The sequence below is a fragment of the Pogona vitticeps genome, chromosome 4, assembly GCF_051106095.1.
Source record: "Pogona vitticeps strain Pit_001003342236 chromosome 4, PviZW2.1, whole genome shotgun sequence".
Lineage (NCBI taxonomy): Eukaryota > Metazoa > Chordata > Lepidosauria > Squamata > Agamidae > Pogona > Pogona vitticeps.
This window is the reverse complement of record NC_135786.1, coordinates 142,215,006-142,231,445: the sequence shown is the minus strand read 5'-3', so window position 1 is coordinate 142,231,445 and position 16,440 is coordinate 142,215,006. Positions and strand designations below refer to the sequence as shown.

At 42.1% G+C, this 16,440-nt stretch overlaps 1 long non-coding RNA gene across 1 annotated transcript; it reads left to right on the top strand.

Moving 5' to 3' along the window:
- Nucleotides 1-1,142: 1,142 nt before the first annotated feature.
- LOC144588607 (uncharacterized) lies at nucleotides 1,143-16,078 on the top strand. Its single transcript, XR_013544228.1, has 2 exons — nucleotides 1,143-1,326; nucleotides 6,626-16,078. It is a non-coding gene; the product is annotated as an uncharacterized LOC144588607 (long non-coding RNA).
- The last annotated feature ends 362 nt before the right edge of the window (nucleotides 16,079-16,440 follow it).

Genomic DNA, 16,440 nt, shown 5'->3' with positions numbered 1-16,440 from the left:
GGCAGTATATAAGCAGCCCACTTTTCCTTTGCTCTTTGCAATGTAGATGTACAGAATCAATTTCGTTTAACCTATTTATTATTTTTTAGCAGAGGAACACATTCGTCTGGCAGGAATAGTTTCTTTGCTAACGGCAAACCACATGTAACATACATTTGTTACTCCTGCTGTTGCTCCTGCTTGTGTTGGTTGTTCCACAATTACTTCTTTTTCTGTATTGCCTCTGGAATGATCTATTACTATAAACAAATGACGTATGTTAACAGCCAATCACAGGAGGCTATTAACAGACAGGAAAGAGAGCATTGGTATACACACACCATGTTTCTAAGATGCAGTTTGCTGGTGTGCATGTGCTCAACCTCAATGATACTTTAAAATCTCTAAATTGTAGTCATGTTAGTCTGGGCAAGCATTTCAGCAAGTGAAAGAAAAGAAAATGCTGAGGAACTTTAAAGACCAACTGCTATATTTTAATGTGAGCTTTCATCGAATATGCCATGAAAGTTTACATTAAAATATAGCCGTTGGTCTTTAAAATGCCACAAAAAATGTTTCTTTTCTTTTGTGTTTCTTTAATATCTCACAGTCCTAAAGGTTTTCTGTGCAGGTCCATAATATTGCTTTTGTCATTTAGCTACCAGATTACAAATTGTCCCCGGGTTAATTTGCACCTCACAAGTTCTAATTGGAGTAGCTGACATTTTACCTTCTTAGACTGCTACCCTATTTCTCTTGTGAAAGAAAAGCAGCATGTGCCAGACTCGTAGTTCCTTGACAAATTGGTTCTGTGTAGCTTCTTTCCTGTGTCTTAGGCAGAACATCACAGCTTAACTTCACAGTGAACTCATTTCTTATTGCTGATTGGAATGTGGAAGTATTGTATGGTAAAACTTTCACCAGAGATGCTGGCAAGTCCTTGGGTCCAAGTCCCATGTCCAAGTCTTTTGTACCAAGTACCAAGCCCCAAATCCCTAGTAAAAACAAGTTTTCCCCCAAGAAAAAAGAGAGGGTGTGTGGGTTCTGAGTCATGAGTGAAGTCTGAGTCATTAAAAAAACTTGAGTTGAGTCGATTCACTAGTATGACTTAAGTCTGACTTGACAACAACCCATGCAATTTGAGTCCCCATCCCTCACTTTCACCAGCTAGTATTGTCCGGATTAAGGCCATCTTTGGTCTAGATGGGTGGGACAGAAATCCAATAAATAAATACATAAACAAACAAACTCTCTATATCAGTCCTTTACACAGATAATGACGCACCAAGACAAAGGCAGTGTACATTGTGGGCTACCAGATTCTTAATATTGTTCATCTGATCCCAGGTAAGTTACAAAAAGAAATATATGTCATGTTAGACATAGACAGTTATAGGGAAAGCTTGGGGAAGTTACTTTTTCAAACTACAACTTCCCAAATCCCCCAGATCCCATTGCCACTGTCTATAATTTATCAAAAAAGTAAATTTACTATGTTCTTATGCAGGCTTGCACTAAATAATAAAACAAAGAACGTCAAAATACAGTGGTGCCTCAACGCCCCTACTTACAACAATTTCGAGTTATGACCAGCTCTGGCTGCAAAATTTTGCTTCTACTTGTGACCAGAGCTCCCACTTACAAACAGAATAAGGCAGGGGGGAAAGTTGGGAAATTCAAATTTCTAACTGTAGGTGGCGACGAGGCTGCTTCTTTGTAGCTCTTTCGCCCCAGCAGTTAGAGATTGTGCAATCGAAGAAGGCTGTCTGGTAAGGTAAGGTGCTGTTTTCTGCTTTTAAAAACTGTTCTGGGTGTTTTTGCAGTGTGGATTTGGGCTGGGGGGTTATGTTTCTGTGCTGTGATGGGTCTTGGGGGGTTGTTTGTTTTTTTGGTTTTCCTCCCATTTCCAACGGGTCTTGGGGGTTTGGGTTGTTGTTTTTTTTTGTCCCCCCACATTTCTGATGGGTCTGGAGGTTTGTTTGTTGGTGCTTTGCTTTTTCCATATTTCTGATCTGTCTTGCATGCTTTGTTTGCTTTTCCATTGCTTTTTCCCCATTTCAAATCTGTCCTGTATGCTTCATTTGCTTTTTGCTTTGCTTTTCCCCCATTTCCGTCTGTCTTGCATACTCTGCTTGCTTTTCTCCCCCCCCCCCCGCTTTGGCCAGAAGGGATTAATCGCGTTTCCAATGGGTCTTGTGATTTTGTGTGTGTGTGATTTTTTTTCTTCGGCCAGAATGGATTAATTGCATTTCAATGCATTTCAACGGGAAATAGTGCTTTGATTTAGGACCATTTTGACTTATGCCCATCTTCTGAATCAGATTAAGTTCATAAGTCGAGGCACCACTGTAGTGGATGTCCAAGTCTCAGACCAACAGACATTTTTTGAAAATCAGATGCCCTCATTTTCTCTTTGGAGAGCAAATGAAGGCATACATTACCATTTTTCTAGGACAGGCTTGGAACAGTGTTCACATAGGAGAAAGGTAGCAGAGGTCCTAAGATGAACAAAAAAAAATCCATGATGAGATTGGGTATTTAAAGTGTTCACTCTTCTGAAAATTATTAGTAAATGTCCACATTTTCTTTCCACTAGTCCAATATATTTCTGGAGCATGGGCCATGACTCAAGTCTCCTGCTATAAGTTATGGAAGCTGGTGAGACTGAGTTGTTTGTTGAACAAATTTGCCCCTATTTTTTCCTTTTTCTTTTTTCTCTTTCTTCTTTTCCTCCCTTTCCCCCCTTCCTCCCCTCCTCTCCCCCTCCCCTTTTTGATATGAAATGGCCCCAGCGAGGGCCCCCAAAACATCTCTGTGATCACGGGTAGAGGGAGATATGGCATTGGCACAGTCCCTACTCATGTCAGAAGAACGATGAACAGATGCTTGAAGGCTGTTCATTGTTCTGAGACTGTAATCAACCCCCAGTATCGAGGTAGCCAGACCAGCCAGCTCTCCACTCTATGCCTGGTGTTGTTGAATGCCAGGTCTGTATCCAATAAGGCCCAGGTAATTTACGATCTTATCCTGGAGGAGGATGCAGACCTGGCATGCATAACCGAAACATGGATTGGCGGAGAGGGGGGTCCTCCCCTAGCAGCCATCTGTCTGCCCGGTTATGCTGTCCAACACCGGGGTAGACTGGAGGGATGGGGGGGAGTAGCCATTGTTTACAAATCCATCCTGGAGGTTACTAGGCGCTCCTCAGTGGTAAAGCTGGGTCTAGAGGCTCTCCATGTGTCGCTTGGGGCCAGAGATGGTATTGGGATCTTGCTGGGTTACCGTGCTTGCCGCAACCCAGCCATTTCCCTACTGGAGCTGGTGAACTTTGTCTCCGCGGCACTGTTGGGATCCCCAAAGCTATTGGTTTTGGGTGATTTCAACTTGCACGTGGGGGCAGAGACTTCCAGGCCAGCTCTTGAGTTCTTGGAGACCATAGCCTTCTTGAACATGTCCCAACATGTTAACAGCCCCACCCACGTGGGCGGCCACACACTTGACCTGGTTTTTTCCTCCAGTTGGAGCGAGTGTGGTCCAATGGTGACTGACCTCGAGTCGGTCCCCTTGTCATGGTCGGATCACCACCTAATAAAATGCACCCTCAAAATGGCTCTCCCCCCCCCCACAGGGAGCAGGGACCTATTGTCATGGTCTGCCCTCGAAGGCTACTGGATCAGGTTGCATTCCAGGATGCCATGAGAGGTGTTACGGCTGACCTGGCTGGCGCTCCTGTCGAGGCTCTGGTTGACGGCTGGTTTGCCACCGCGGCTAGGGCTGTAGACATGATCACTCCTAAACACCCTCTCCAACGCAGAGTCTGCCCGGCGCCCTGGTTTAACCAGGATCTCCGGGCGTTGAAGTGGTTTAGGAGACGGCTAGAGCACAAGTGGAGAAATTACCCGACGGATTATAATTGGATAGCTGTTAAGGTCACTACTAACCTTTACCTGGCTAAAGTAAAGGCTGCCAGTCGAGCATACTTCGCTAACCGGATAAGCGAAGCGTCCAACCAGCAGGCAGAACCATTCCGTATAGTGCACGACCTATCCAGAATTGGTCTGAGTGACGGGCCTCCCCCTAGTTTTTCACCAGACCAATTTGCAGCATTTTTAAAATCTAAAGTGGAGGCCATCCGCCAGGACCGCTCTCCTTTTTTGAACACAGTGAGTCGAGCAGAGATGTCCAGCGCTCCATCTTGCCTGGTACCCTTGACTCCTTTCAGCCTGTCACACCTGATTCTGGGGCCAAGGTGCTTGATCGCTGCCGTGCCACCACCTCCTCCCTTGACCCTTGCCCGGCCTGGCTAATCAAAGTAGCCAGGCCTACAACAATGGAATGGGCCACTGTAATAATCAATGGGTCTTTCCTTGAGGGCAGGTTTCCATCTGCCCTCAAGGAGACACTCATTAGGCCCATTAGGAAGAAACCCAGTTTGACGGCGGACGAAATTGGCAAATATAGGCACATCGCCAATGTTTCTTTCTTAAGCAAAGTGGTTGAGAGGGTGGTGGCTGACCAGCTCCAGGTGCACTTGGATGAAACAGATGCCCTGGATCCATTTCAATCGGGCTTCAGGCCATGCCATGGTACAGAAACGGCATTGGTCGCCTTGTGTGATGACCTTTTGAGGAAGGCTGACGGGCAAAGTGTCTCTGCTGGTCCTCCTCGACATCTCAGTGGCCTTTGATACCACTGACCATGGTATCCTCCTGGGGAGGCTCTCTGAGCTGGAAATTGGTGGCTGGCATTGGCCTGACTCCGTTCCTTCTTGGGGGACCGCCCCCAGAGAATACAGCTTGGGGAGAGTGTTTCGGCCCTGTGGAGTCTCAATTATGGGGTTCCACAGGAGTCGATTATCTCCCCAATGCTGTTTAACATCTATATGAGGCCGCTGGGTGGGGTCATCAGGGGGTGTGGAGCATCGTGCCATCAGTATGCTGATGACACTCAGCTCTACATTTCCTTTTCACCAACCGTAGGAGATGCCATTCTGTCCCTTCAGCGCTGCCTGGGGATTGTACTGCAATGGATACAGGAAAACGGGCTGAGGCTGAACCCGGACAAGACAGAGGTACTGAGGGTGGGCGCCCCCACAGTTGGAGGCCTGGGAAACTCCCTCTCTTTTGGGGGTGACTCTTGCCACCAATGATGGGGTCCATAGCTTGGGGATCCATCTGGACCCGGTGCTCACTATGGAAACTCAGGTGGCGTCGGTGGTCCATACCGCATTCTTTCACCTTCGGCGGATAGCCCAGCTGGAGTCCTATCTCGATGTTGGGGTGCTCACTACCTTGGTGCTTGTGCTCGTAATCTCAAGATTAGACTACTGTAATGCGCTCTACGTGGGGCTGCCTTTGAGGCTGTTGCGGAAACTCCAGGTGGTGTAGAATGCAGCGGCCAGACTCCTTAGTGGAGTGAAAAAATTCAACACATCTCACCCACTCTGGCCGCATTGCATTGGCTGCCCATTCGGTTCCGCATCGACTTCAAAGTGTTGATGCTTACGTACAAAGCCCTAAACGGTTTAGGGCCTCAGTACTTGGCGGAACGCCTACTCCCACCAAGAACTACCCGTATCACTCGATCGAGTCAGGAGGTGAGGCTGAGGAGTCTGATGCCGAGGGAGGCCAGAAGGAAAAAACAAGAAACCGGGCCTTCTCAGCGGTGGCTCCTCGCCTCTGGAACAACCTACCTCTGGAGATTTGTGCGGCTCCCTCGCTGGGTATTTTCAAAAATCAACTAAAAACATGGATGTTCAAGCAGGCCTTCCCTCCAGTTAATTCCTGAAGTTTTCCTTCCCTCTCCTTTTCCACTGTTTGCTTTCCGTTTTGTTGGATTTTTTTTTATTGTTCACTATGTAATAATTTAATATTTATCTGTGTATTTTATGTGTATTTTATTCATGACCAGATAAGCGGGATATAAATAAAATAATAATAATAATAATAATAATAATAATAATAATAATAATAATAATAATAATAATAATAATAATAATAATAATAATAATAATAATAATAATAATAATCACTTTTATCCACAATTGCTCCTGTCTGAAGACTTGCAGCAATTTTTTTAAGTTGACAGAATTTCTGGAAATGTCTCATCTCCTTGGTTATTTTCCTCAGCTTGTTCATTCTTCCCATTGGTAATTTGTGGCTGGCACTCTGACAAAATTCCTATCTAAACTCCTGTAAAAAAAAAAATTAGAATATGAAAACAGAGAGCTTCTGACTGAATTAGGAGGATTCTGTATAAATGTTTTTCATCTTGGTCCATTGAAAAACCATTTCTTCATAGCCTCAGGCCCAGAATAATTTTATTTGACATATATTCTAAACAAGGATGCCATGAGGCAAATGAAAGAAGCAGGCAAACAAGCAAACAAACCCAGAAAGGTGATATTTGGAGGTGTTGGACTTCAAATAAGCAGATTTTAAAGACATAGGTCTGTGTAATTCTACACAATTATCTGTCATGAACAAATATGGGAATCCCAGCTCAAACTGGTACAGTATAGTATTATGCTCATGAGCCTTGAAAAGCATATTATTTTAATACTGTACACAATAAACTGGGGATAAGCCAGTGAAGCTTATCTCTTAGCAAACACACATAGAATTGTTCATTAAATTCTTCTTAATAGGTTTAAAAAGAAGAAAAGCAGCAGTAGCTGAAGCAGTTTCTCTTTGCATTACTGTCTCTGACTTGCTGAAATGTAACCCCCTACGTCTACTGTGAGTCATCTGAACTGGAGGAAAATTGCTGCTGGGGTGAAAAAAATGACAGAGGAAGGAAGGAAGGAAGGAAGGAAGGAAGGAAGGAAGGAAGGAAGGAAGGAAGGAAGGAAGGAGAAGAAGGGTGAGTGACTGAGTGTTTACAGCCTCTGACAGTGCTTTGCCTGAAAGAGTCCACAGAATTTCTCCTGGATAGCTTTGGTTGTGTGGAAACTACTTTTTCATTTTCATAGCCCAAGATCAGGCTGAGACCAGCTTTATATTCTGCAGGCATTTCCTGGTTCTTCAGAGCTCTTCACCTTGCTTAGCAGTGCTTGCAACTCTTTCAGATCTCTTCATGATTTGGTTCCTGTTTAAGAATCACCCACAGAGAATGCTTTTGCCATCTTCCCACAGATGTGTTGCTCCTACAGCAAAGATCATCACCCTGCAGTCCTCCAAATGTTACTGGAATGCTCTTTGCATCAGTTCTAGCAGGCCTAGTCAAGGGTGAGTTGTAGTGGCTATTCAGTACCTGGCAAGATACCAATTGCCTACCCCTGTGCTCTGATAATTAGATCAACGTGTTATCTTAACAGTAGGACTATTGTTGCACATCTGTGTTATGATAGTTTGTTTTCATACTAGCTAAGTAACATATAAAAGCAACTCTTTGTGTGATTGTATTATACTGACTGGAAAAAACTTTATAGAACTTGATTAGTGAGGAATGGAGATTGTACAATTACTTTCCTCCAGGTCCCCTTTAGGCTTGCCCACAATCTGTTGGAGCTCTGTCACTTCATTCACACTTCCTGGAGCTTTCTGTGTAGGTTTTCAGAACTGTGATTTTCTGAACCATGATTAGTGTCCAAAATGTAGACCAAAAACAGATTTAAGAGGGGAAGAATATAGGTAGCATTCCACTTGACAATCAAAACTATAGGCATATTTCTGAGGGAATGTTGCAATGGACTGCTCTAGTATCTGTGTGTTTTGTCACTGGCTTTGTGACCCAGCCAATCATGGCCCCCAGGAGGCTGTGAAGGGGGATTAGAGAGCTGGTAAAAAAAAATTGTGAGGTGGAATTTTAAAGTTTAATTTTGAATACAGTCTATGGCTCGAGTGAGAGAGACAGTATGAGCCTAAATGTGGAATGAGAGAGGAAGGGGAATGAAATATGGTACATTCAGTATAGTATCTTGGTATCTAAAACTATGTCAGCCTTCAGGAAACATGCATGACTGGGAACACTTATAACAACTACTGCAATTTACATGGACTGTTGAACTATTTATGGTTTATGACTTAGTTACAACCTTATTGGGGGGGGGAACATGTTCCTGTTAATTTCTGCCTTAGTATAATTTAAAGCAGGATATGTGGATTCCTGAAGCACTACCAAAAATCCTGAGAAACACACCACCCATACTCCTGGTAGAATTTAGTGATTCATATCTTGAACCCTTTTGGTCAGCTAGAGGCAGGGAAATGAACTGGTATATAGTATAGGAGACTGAGAAAAATAAGAAGGTGGCTGTGAGCCCCACCAGCCCTGTCCTCTTCCATGGGACATTCCTCTTCCATTCTTTGGTCTCTAAAAGCATAACACAAATTATCAAAGTCAGTGGGATTTATTGCAACTTAGATGGGAGAATAATTCAACAAAGAACTTAAAGAGTTTGGTCCTACTTACTTTTAATAGTTCACAGTTTGTGTCCTTCATATTTTTGCCTCTGGTTCCCTTCACTGTGAGGGGCTGAAGTCTGTCCATGAACCAAGTTCCCATCAGTAGGCTCCTAGCTATTCCAGTTCCTGTGGCCCCAGATATGGAACTCCTCCACCATTTCCCTGCTCCTAAATCCTCTCTCCAGAAATCTATACCTACCGCAGCTTCCTGGTCTCCTCTCCTCCTGCTCTTTCCAACACTTCTGCCAGCATCAATTTGGCACAGGCTCCCCTGCCCTCACCTTCAATCTTTATCCTTCTCTCTCCCCACTAGGATGCTTGGGGAAGGATGTCTGGGGTTCTCATTTTCCCCCACTCTCCCTTAAAGACCTGGAGCTGAATCCTCCCCTTCCAGGTGTCTTCCTAATAAATGTAGTCCCAGTCCCTGGGGATTCTGGTTCCTCTTCTGGGGAGTTCTGTGTCCAGAATGTCTCAGACCATTCCTCTTGGGCATCCCCCCAAACTCCTTCGCCAAGGTCTTTCTCTCCTTTTTTTTTTTTTTTTTGGTGGACTATAGTTCCCTTCCCACAAGTTATTCCACTGTTCACTACTTCCTCAGGAGCCTCTGATTGCTGCTTCCTCATCTTCTTGGTTTGATAGCTAGCCTCTCCTTTTGTTGGCTTCTGCAGAGATTCTGCCTCACTGGTGGCAAGGTGACTTTTATAGCCTTTATCCACCCTGGGTAGACCAATTCCCTCTTTTCCTCTAGAAGTCATCCCCCAATCCCCAGAGCCAGCATCACCAGAGGGGTCTTGGTCTGGGTTTCCCTTTCATGGGAGTGCCAGATCTCAATGCCACCTTCTCCTTGCTCAGAATGGTGAGATCCCTCAGAGACATTGTTGTGCATAGAGCAGGAGACTTGGGCCCTGGGTTAGAGCATGACAGCTTGCCAAGAGGGGCATCTGTAGTCCTGTCCTCTTCATAGTGGCTTTGACTGCATTTGCCACATATGTAAAAATACTTCGGCAAATTCATATTCTGAATCAGTAACTAGAAGATCAGCAAAGCAGCTAGTTGGCCTGATTCTTATCATCCTCTGATTACTCTGAAGTCACAATTTTCCTCCAATTTTCTAGCCACCCACGGGGAGAAGAGGTTACAAACATGTTTTCTGTAGGTCACCAACATAACAGCATTGGAGAAACAAGGCATGTAGAAACAGGATTGAATTCAGATGGAAGAGGAATATTACCAAGGAAAAGGGTCAACAAAGGATTATGAGGTCTGAAGAAAGTGCTGGTTAGGAATGGTTGAATCTGTCTGCTTTGCTTTCTCTCACATTTAATTTTGAAAACAAATAACATGCTCTTTCCATCCTATTTATGAAGAAATATATGAATTCTAGCAGAACATGTGTTAACAAGTAAAAATCTTCCCTGCAATATGTTATGGGTGGAGTGGTATTAACAAGGGCACAACTTTATTATTTTTGTGAAACAATGTAAGAACCTGTAATATTGGGTTTTGGTTTTGTGTGTGTGTGTGTAACAAGTAGTATTTACTCAGTACTTTTACGATGTTGTTTTGCAGGATTTTCAGGCTGTGTATCTATTCTTAAATTACATTTCTTTGTAATTATAAGTATTAATACCTCTGTGAATAGCACATTACCTGTAAAGTAATAAGCAATGTGTTACAACTAATGCAAACATATTGGTTTAAAAATAAGTCTTACAACTTATAAATTTTGATAGGTTCTTATCAACAATGAACTAAATTCTCAGCCATCTAAACAGGCTAAGTTCAGTATTTTATTTATATTCAGTTCTTTAAAAACCCTCCAGTTTATAAATGAGGAATACTGTGCTTCTGTACCCACAATTCAAAAAGCCAGGAAATGGCACAGTATTGCTGTAAAAAAAAGATGACCAAGCAAAGGGCAGCCTGAATATTCACAACACCAGTGGTGGCAGTCAAGATTATCTACAGGATACCCTCTTCTGCTTACTACCATTCACACTTGTTGAAAAATAGCCCTGACAATTGTTTTATGTTTGGGTTAGAAGTGGTTAACTGATGAAAAGGAAATCAGCTTCTGGAATTTTCTCCTGCATGGTGTCACAGTAGTGGTGCTGAGGAACCTTCTGAATCATCAGGATGCTATGCTATGCAAACAGCTGTCCTTTAAAATGTAATTTTAAAAAAAAGGCCAGTGATTTCAGACTCGCTCAGGCTTCAAAAGTGTGACTTAGAGCCTGCATGGATCAATTACTGTGAATGAAAAAAGCACCTAAAATTGAGTTTTTTTCAGGTATGCAAATTTTATCTTGTCAATGTACTTCATCTGTTCTAAATCAGCTGGAGCGCCAGGTCACTTGCTTCTGCATGAGGGTAAAACAGTCAATAACCATTTGCCCAAATGTCCCCAAGTTTAACACCAAACAAGAGCAGACTTTCTGCTACATCCATGCCAAATTTGCTGCTGATATGAGGTACAGTTTCATAGTTATACATTTTTGTTTGCAGCATCCCTATTTTTTAACTTGGCTTCTGGAATGCTGTATCCTGATCATCTAGTGGCGAACCAATAGAGTAGGTACATCTATTCTGACCACAGAAGTGATTTTTTTTTTAATCTGAATGTCTGCTTTGGAGATTTTAAAAGGTGTGTAGGAGCCTGCTAGGAAGAAAAACTGCAACCCTAGTTCAGCATTAGAAACATGATTGACTTGTCAGGAATTCAAAGCCAGCCTTGTGAGTTAAGCACATAGAACTGTCCATCTTAATAGATCAATCATTTCTACTTTCTCACATTTTCATTTTTAAAAAATCTCCAGTTCTTTCCAACCCATTTACACATAATCTGTGCATTGTACATTGGTATTTAAAAGTTAAATGAAGATCTAACCCATGACATTTAGTTACAGAATCACACTCAGAGAGTTCCTTCTCAAATAGGTAAGAGGTAACAATTGGCTCAGCCCTGGGTCCAGTTCCCTTCAACATTTGTATTAATGACTTGGGTGAGGGGGTGCTGGGAATGCTTATCAAATTGTGGATGATACAAAATTGGGTGGAGTAGCTAATACCCTGGAATACAGAAAATTTAAAAAGATCTTGCTAAGCTTAAGCACTGGGCTGAGAACTATAGAATGAAATTTAACAGATGTTCTACAGCTAAGGTGGGAAAAATCAAACACATCATTTCAAGATGGGGCATTACTCAGATAAGTAATACTTCATATAAGAAGGATCTTGAAATTGTTGTAGATCACAAGCTGAATATGAGCAAACAGTGTGATGTGGTTGCAAAAAAGGCCAATGCTATTTTAGACTGCATTAACAGAAACAGAGTCTCCATATCTCTGAAGTACTAGTTGCCCTCTATACAGCACTGGTTAGGCCTCATCTTGAGTACTGTATCCAGTTCTAGACACTGCCCATTAAGAAGGGTGACAAACTGGAGCAAGTTCAGAGGAGGACAATAAGGATGATCAGGGGACTGGAAACCAAGCCTTCTGAGGAAAGACTGAAAGAACTGGCTACAAGAAAAGAAGACTGAGTGGAGACATGATAGCATTTTTCAAATATTTAAAAGATATACAGAGGAGTAGCAGTATCAGTTCTCAACCATCCCAGACTGCAGGACATGTAATAAAGGACTCAAATTGCAGGAAGCCATATTTCAGCTGAATATCAGGAAAAACTTCTTAACTGTTAGAGCAGTATGACAAGGGATCCAGTTACCTTGGGAGGTGGTGAGCACTCCAACAATGGAGGCATTCAAAATGAAATTGGACAACCATCTGATCTATTTTGATTTGGATTCCTGCATTAAACAGAGGGTTGGACTCGATGGCCTTATAGGCCCCTTCTAACTCCATTATTCTATGGTTGTATAAAAGCAAAATTGAGATGTAAATTAGACTAGTCATGAATTTTTCAGTGGATATTTGCTGACGATCTGCTGCTGTTTGTAAAAACTATTGTAAGTGATTTTATGAGATCAAAGAAAGAAGAGACATAAATTTCCATAGTTTTCTTAAGCATGGCTCCCATAAACTCAGAGAAGGGATGGTATTTAAACTGTAAATGTTCCTGCTCTCAAAATGACATATTAATTTCCAGCCCTCCTGATAATCAGATAAAAGTGATATCGCTTGTACAAGTGTCTAGTGGGTGTTTGACCTTTCCCAGTCCCTTCAGCTTTTCTTTCTCCCCTCTTTACTGGTACCTTGTCAAACTGTCTTAACATCTTCATGTAAAAGGCTCACTGTGCACCAACTCCTCCTGTAGTCATAGAAACACTCATTATGCTGTTCAGTCTGGGCTGCCTCACACTTTCATGTTTTCTGTGCACCTAAGCAGAGGTAAACAGGAACCCTCACTGTGATACATAACGTAGATTGTGTTCCCCTCAGTACTTTCTTCTTAATTTATTGGAAAATGTAATATGAAATGTAATATAAAAGGCTTCAAAGGAAGGAAAGCATCAGCATTTAAACCCAAGAAAAAGACAACTATGGAGTAGCCTTTAGACTACACTGTCTCTTTTTTTTTAGCCACTGAAATGTAATACTGTATAAAGCAAAGTAGCAGTCTAATCTGGAGACTCCCAAAACACACATGTATGCACACATGTGTGCATGTGCACAGAAACACACTCAGAGATGCACATGCACACTCATACTATGGGTCAAGGAATATGTAGGAAAAAATCATTTGTAAAAGAGGGTGGCGTGAAAGCATGTCAGAGGATGTCATTCCTTCTTATCTTGTGTTTCACCAAGGTATTTTAATGTTGTTTCAGAATGTTTTAAATTCAAACTTCAGTATGAATTCACCTGGCCCATTTAGGTTTTGAACGCAATTGGCTTCTCTAGTTTCTCATCGAATGACCTCCACTGGTTCATCCAGCAAGGATCCTAACAATGCCTTTTTTGTTTCTCCTTTTAAAACCCCCTTCTTCTTGGCTGACCAGTTTATAAGCAGTGATTCCACATGATTTCCAGTTTCCTCTGCTAATACACTTCCCCCTTAACAGAAAAGTGTGTGGGATTTGGACAAAGTCAGAAGCCCAAGACAAATTTGGCTGGTTTGGGCCAAAGAGAAGCTAACAGAACTGAAGCTGAACCCCAATCAAAGTACATGGGGGCTTCAGGTTCTTCTGTGGGCCACGCGGAGTCTGCAAATGGATGATTTGTGCCATTTGGGAAGGCAACAGTATGGCACCAATTTCATTTATATAAGCAAAAATTCAGAATAGGTTATTTGCTTCTGTCTTTTATTTTATCACACAACAATGTGTTTGGTAAACAGCATTTCGAAATAATGTTGTCATTACTGTGTGATAAAAACATGATAATGCAGCAAATTGTACAGGCTGAAAATGCTGTTCTTCGAACCATAGTAATGTAGAAACATGGAGGAGGGCTTTTTCTACTGTAGCACCCTGGCTATGGAATGCCCTTCCCTTGGAGACTTGATTGGCACTAGCATTGTCATCCTGTTTTAGTGTCAAGGCAAAATATGCTTGTGTATTAGAGGCTTTGGGGGCTGGGGAATGTGGCCTGTGTGAGTTTTAATGCAATGATTTTAATGTTTAATGTATGGATTTGTAATTTTGTGTTTTAAGCTATTTGATTTTAAATGGTTTTAAACATTTTCTGATTTAAAATTGTTTTATACAGCTCTGATTACCCCCCCCCCCCATGAGAGCCTGTGATATAGGGCAGGGATAAATGTATAGAGGATTCCCAGATTGGAGCACTGGATAGAGTGACAGGTTAGGACTCTGGAGAACAGGGTTCGAATCCCCACTTGGCCATGGAAACTTAACTAGAGGAGTGAAACTGATAAAACCACTCCTTATATCTCTCTCTTACATTAAAAGCCCTATTAGGGTCACTATAAGTTGTTTTCGACTTGATGGCAAAGAACAGACACATAAATGTGTCAAATAAATAAACAGTAATTATGAAATTTCTTAAGTAGAGAGCTCTACTACTGCACATTGCCAACTTCTATTTTATGGCCTTTCAACTTGTTTTGAAAAATTTCTGCAGGTCCTTCATGCATCCTGCTTCCTCTTTTCTCCTTTACTTGAGTGATAACTTTCAAGCCTTTTTCTTAGAGAACCACACAATGTTAATCATTGCTAAGAAGACTGTTACAGAGAGTGTAGTGTTCAGGAGTAACTATTGGTGTGAAATCTGCAGAAATTTTAAAACAGAAAAAAATAGATCCATTAGTGGCATTAGTTCATTGTTAACATTCTGTATCTAATTTAAAAGGAATCATGGATGCAAAAAACAGAAGGGATGTAAACATGCGCAGAAACAGGTAATATAAGAGAAACAGCTCCCCATTAATTAATTAAAGCTTGCCCAAATAGACATTTAATCTCTCTCTCTCACACACACACACTCACACGCACACGTGCACACACGCGCGCACACACACACACACACACCACAGAGTCTTTTTGGTGGAATTGCTTTACTTTTACCATTTATATCAACTGGACAATGGGTGTGTTTTGAGGTCTTCTGTATCTCTGTGTGATTTTTTGTCTCATATTGGCCAGATTTCTATTAGTTATCTATGGCAGCATAAATGCTGTGATGTTAATCACAGTGAACTGCCAGTTGTTTTATACAGCTCTGATACACACACACACCGCCCACCAGCTGTATTCTGCATTGTGCATCAGCTGCATGACTTGGCACGTGGCAAGGAATACAAGTGGTGACTCATTAACTAGCTAGCAGACATTTGCTTTTGTGATTTATGGCATTGCATTTATGCCAGCAGAGGTAACCAATAGGATTCTAGCCACTAAAAACCAAGATAAAGCTTAATAAGAAAATAATAGGGTAGAACCTTTTTTTCATTCATGCATTCCTGGCCACTCAGTTTTCTGCATACCATTCATTGTTCTTCAGCTATCAGCACCCCCAAGACAGCTGTGTGGTGTTTCTTTGCCGTTCCTCTTTTCCCTGCTGCTGTACATCTGTCAGCTCTAGGCAACTGCTCATTCGCCGTCCCTCCCACCTTGACTGTTCACTTTACGAGTTTTTAAGAAGTGTTGTCTTGGAACCCTAAGTCGTGTCTTATCTTCTGCATTTTAAACCTAAATACTTTCAGGCCTTCAATAAATGGAATTACTGTACCATCTGCAGTGAAGCTGCAGACGAGACACCTCAGCTCCCCAAATGACTTAAATCTTTATGTAACTTCATTAGGTATGCCAATGAAATTATTATGGGATTTAGCACTGAGTCACTGGCAAAGATGGGTATAACATACAGAAAATCTATTTCATAAGATATAACAAATAGCATTTGAAATTAGCATGCTGCCCGTGGCAATGTGCAGTGAATTGTATTCTCACTGGAGAATTTTGGTCTCCTCACACAGAACTCACAGTCATTCTGACATTCCTTTTCCCCCCCGTGACTGTCCTCAGTAGCACAGAACCACCTTGTCCAGACTTTGGCTTCCGGTAAGGTGTTAGGGATGCCTTTTAAAAATTTTGTTCTCAAACACACTTAATGTTGGAGTTTCACAGCTGGATTTCTGGGTAACTGTTTGTGACAGGGGTTAACCTTGAGGTAAATGGGTGCACATAAACTCAAAGTACCAGTTTTTCTGGTGTTTTTTTTCTGCATGTTTTTTTCCACTGTCACTCCCCTTCCCCACAGCAGCGGCAAAAACAGTCACCGAGATACTGTGTTGCTCAATCAGCGGTGGCAATTCTGCATTAAGGATTGCAAAATTCATTTTTGACCACATACTGAGAAGTTCATTAAAAAAATCTAATGAATAATTAGGATCAATGTGTTAGCATATCCTGCTGTCAGTAAGTTTGGTGGGGGGGGGCAAACTCAGGAGATTGAGTGTTTGTGCCCCCAGCCTCCTCCACGGGCCACAAGGGGTCCAGAAATGGATGTTGTTATTTTCTTTTATTTTAAAGTGAACAAGAAGGGTTCAGACAGGCATTCATTTATTCATTTGGGGAAAATGATTCCTGGTGTGAAAACTAGTGCTCCTGGGATAGTTTTCAAAATTTCTGTTT